This window comes from Tupaia chinensis, unplaced genomic scaffold (assembly GCF_000334495.1).
Source record: "Tupaia chinensis unplaced genomic scaffold, TupChi_1.0 Scaffold000023_1, whole genome shotgun sequence".
NCBI classification, from domain to species: Eukaryota; Metazoa; Chordata; class Mammalia; order Scandentia; family Tupaiidae; genus Tupaia; species Tupaia belangeri.
In genome coordinates, this window is record NW_006159453.1 from 96,409 (window position 1) to 100,980 (window position 4,572).

Genomic DNA, 4,572 nt, shown 5'->3' on the forward strand with positions numbered 1-4,572 from the left:
AGAGGTGTGGCCTTGGATGCACCACCTCCACCATCCCCACAACTAGAGCACTTTGGGGTGGGCTGATGTTCCTTCTGAGAACGCTGTCGGGCTTCTCCATGCCAGTGGTAGATGTGAGGGGAACATTTAGTAAGTGGCAAGGAATTCCTAATTATACTTTCACTCCCGATCATAAAATTGTGCTGATTGGAACAAGGGTAGTATCATGCTGTGTCTCAGACTCTGGGACCAAGAACAGCGGAGGATAGCAGTTACCCACTTAATCATGCTGCTTCAGAAAATTGAGATCTACCCGCAGTATGCCTACATTTTGTTCATTATGTTTTATTTTTGTATCCCTTTGAACCTATGGAATCCTCTTTCCTTTTCATCTGTTTTTAAATTGTTTATTTTATTTTATTTATTTATTCACTTATTTTAATTTGACCAGAGGGAGATACAGAGAGAGAGAGAGAGAGAGAGAGAGAGAGAAATGAGAAAGCAAGGCACCAGGCCCGGGACTTGAACCCAGGTCCGGGACTTGAACTGTGGTCGGCCACGTGGGAGTGTTCAGCTCCTTAACCACCAGGCCACCTGCTGGTCCCACTTTTCATTCTTTTGTATTTCCTTTTTCTTATTTTGTTGTTGTTGTTGTTCTGGAACTACTTCAAACTTCAGGAGTTATCCCCACCCCAGCCTATACAAAATTTTATAAATGTGTATTATTTCATATTCCCTATCTTCTCTTTATACCTATTTTCTTTTTAGGCTGAAGGCTGATTCTTTTTGACCTCCTTGCCCACAAATCCTACAGTTATTTTAGTGAAGAGTCTCTTGTAGGGGTAGTTCGCAGTGTGTGGTTTTTTGTTTTGTTTTGTTTTTAGGAGAGGAAGTGATTGACAAGGGTGAGACTTTTCTTTTAGATTTCTAAATCTGTTTATCGTAAATTAATTATTAAGGACTTTTGAAAACAAGTTATCCTTAAGAAAGATAAATTGGAAAAAAGAGGGAAATGGAAAAGAAAATTGCGATGCCTGCTCTCTCAAAGCAGACCTGGAGAGGGCAAGTGTGTTTGCCGGGCCAGGCTGTAAACAGCGTGGTGAGCATGCACAAAGGCCTGCTCTTCAGGCAACCAGCGAGGAAGTGTGGGGAGGCAACGTGGCCTTTTGTTCCTGGCTAGGTTCCTAGTGAACCGACATCCTCTTTCTTATGTAGTTCTCCTCGGTGGTTCTTGTTAGGCCCCTCATGAGCTTGAATAAAGTGGCTTGCCTCCTCTGAGCTGGCGTTGCAGGTTAGGAGGAGAAAGGGCAGGCCAGGGGCTCTTATCCCGAGTGGAGACCAGATCTTTCAACTTTTCCCTCCAGACCACAGCTGAGTGCCGAGAGCCTTAGAACACCGTCCTTCATGGGGTTAATGCTGCGAAAATGCTTCTTGCCAGAGGGTCTTCTAAGTCTATAGACATCACAGCCGTCCAAAGCTCACAAAGCTCAGATCTCAGCAAGGCCGCTTCCTGCTGTCGGCTGGGATACATTAGGTCACTCCGCAGATTAAAAGAGGAATAATTATGCGAATTCCAGTGCCAAGAATAAGTGCCCAACTTGTGGGAGACCTTGGTGGGAGAAGGGGGTGGTGAGAGAAGGGGCGGCGTGACTCCAGCTCCCTCTTTGTGCTCAAGATGGCCACAGTCATGGTCACGGTTAAATAGCTGTCTGTGAGGAAAGTCTTTTCTTCCAGTAGGAAAACAGGCCAGTCTGCTCTGAATTAGCCAGCTCACAAAGTCCTGAAAGGGACTTACGAGAACAATGGCAGGCTGTGCATTCCGTGAGATTTTAACAAGTTATATGAACCAAATAATGGCCCGACTGGCTGGCTCTGCAGGCTTTTGCCTGAGTGTGCACATCCACAGAGCCCAGCGCCATCCCCTGTGGGACCGGAGATCAAACGCTGCCAGTGAGAATGTGAAACAGCCTGCCTCGCTCTGGGGCCGGCATTCAGGGGAACCAAAGGGAGCTCCCGTCCAACTTCTCCCACTCCGCCCCAAAGACATTCTCTGCAAATATTCTTGGGAGGTTTACTGTTACTACAATTTTTAACAATTGCTTAAGTAGGGTAAGAAGACAGAATAGGAATAGAGAAAGTCCCTCAGCCACTGGGATCTTACCCTTCAGGTCTGTGAAAACGTGGCCGCGAAACGTTATCAGGAAAACCTACGTCTGTATAGAAGTTGCTACGTGCATGTTGATGGTGATGTCAGTCGTACCTGACAAAAACTGGTGACAACGCAGATGTCCTTCAGCTGCTGAACACACTGTCGAACACCCATACGATGACATTCCATTCAGCTATAGAAAGGGACGGCCCAGGCCCAGCCGGGTGGCGCAGGCCATGGCGTGCCAAACTGCAACGCTAGAAAACACATGGCTGACCGTGGATGTGGATCCCAAGTCAACCTGCAATAAGCTGGTGCACACACGCATCCTCGTGCACCCAGGATCCTGGCAGGCTGGAGGGCTGAGGTGGGGACTGCAGTGTGGCCGGCCCTGTCGAAGGTACCTCTTTCCCGTGCTCACCGGCACACACGTGCACATGCACACATTCTCTCTCAGGAATTAAAGTAACAAAAGAACAGACGACACAAAAACGCAGACGAATCTTACCTACATTAGACAGTGAAAGTACAGTTTTAGAAGCGACATACTCTATAATTACATTTGTATGACATTCCCAGAAAGACAAAACTTTGACAGAAAGCTTCTCAGTGGTTAAAAGGGGTAGGGGAAGCGGTCGATTGCACAGGGAACTTTTGGGGATGATAAAATTAGAAATACTTGATTGCGGTGGTAGTTACCCAGTGGTGGTTTGTCAAAGCTCACAAAGTTGAACTAAACAGGGTGACTCTTACTGAAGGCAAATTCTGCTCAATGAACCTGACTTTTAAAAGAAAGCTAAAACCTTACTTTAACCTTAGTGCTGTCACCTCAGTAGGGAAATGCTCAGCTTTGAAATGGCCGACTGCATCGATGCCAGACCTTTCACCCAATGGAGAGCGTCGAGTTTGGGGATTTCCTCGCTGGTGTGACTCTTCAGTAGTATATCTGAGCATATCCCACATGTTCATAATTGTCCAGTCAGGTCAGACTAGGTCGGAGGAAAGTTATCAGAGAGTCTAGCCCGAGTTAGTGACAGTGGGGATGCGCAGTCAGGCCAGGTGCGGGAGGCCCTGTAGGTCCGTTTGAGGCCATGTGGTGGCACGGTGATGAAACTCGAAGCCCCGTGAGGCAGACCCAGGTGGGAAGGTGGCTGGTTTGTGTTCAGAGGCCTCTGTATGCCTGACAGATGTATGCTCATGATCCAGATTGGTGGAGGCTGGGTGTGGATCGTGGCAACAGGACTCTATCAGGGGTGCTGTATCTCTGTCTCCCCCTTCTTTTTGTCTTTCTAACTCATGGAACAAATACATAAACTTTCACAAAAAGAAATTAAGACCGATTTTATTAGGTAAGCTAACAGATCATGGCAGGGCTGAAGTGTAGCAGATGAGGAAGAGAAAGGCAGGGCGATTCCAGAGTTCACACTAGTGCCTGGCATTCTGCCAGAAGAGGGTAACTGTTGGGGGGGGAGAGGAGATTTCCACTTGGATACCTGTTACTACAATCACATTAAAATAATTCAGGAGCATTCGGGAATGTCTTTAGACCAAGGAGGGCAGCAAACTAATCTGGCCCACTGCCCTTTCGTGTGTGTGGCCTGCAAGCTAAAAATACAAGCTAACCATTTCTTTTTTACATGGTTTTACTAAAGCAAAAGAAGAGTGGCAAGATTATATAAAATTCAGATTTTGATGTGCATAAATAAAGTCATCCTGGAACCCAGCCATGCCCATTTCTTTTACATATTGCCAATTGCTGATATTGCACAGTGGGGATTGAGCAAGACAGAGTGGTTCTGAGTCTGGCCCCTAAAGCCTAACAGAACCCTTTACAGAAGGGGTTTGTTGACCCTGCACTAGACATTTGCACCTACACTTCCTGTTTTGCCTCCCTGATAATGCGTAGCAGGCTTTCAAGAAAAAAGTACAGTCTTTGGCTGGCCTTATAGCATAGCTGTTAAAGGCCAGGCATGGGGAACTGGATCCCACATGGTCAGTCATGGTTCAAATCCCATTGGTAACCATGCCCCATTGGGGGGTTCTCACTCCCTCTTGCGCTCTCTCTCCCTCCCTCTCTTCTCTCTCTGGCGCATGCCCTTGGCAGTAAAGAAGTTTGTTTGTTTTTTTTTAATTTAAAAAAGCACTGGCCTTTCATGATGGTGCTTCTGATATAATCTTATATCACTAACATCGTCTTTATCTTGCCTGATGACACAGCAGTGAGTCCTTGTGCAAGGTTTGTGATCTGGCACAATCAGAGACCCTGCTGTTGCAACACTGCAGGATCGGAATGTCCCAAATGCACCTTGCGGGCTAGGCCTGTCAGCTCTGAGCAGCATGCCTCTGCTGGGCTCGGCTGTTCCGGCCTCGTCGCCTCTGCTGGATAAACGGGTGTTGGGGAAATCATGGGATTTGAACCCCTCCTGATTTTTTTTTTTTTTTTT

At 46.9% G+C, this 4,572-nt stretch overlaps 1 protein-coding gene across 1 annotated transcript in view; it reads left to right on the forward strand.

Annotated features, from left to right (window-relative positions):
* The window catches only part of BCAR3 (BCAR3 adaptor protein, NSP family member), a gene marked incomplete in the record, with an annotated part of 133,281 nt that overhangs the window by 48,303 nt on the left and 80,406 nt on the right, over nt 1-4,572 (forward strand).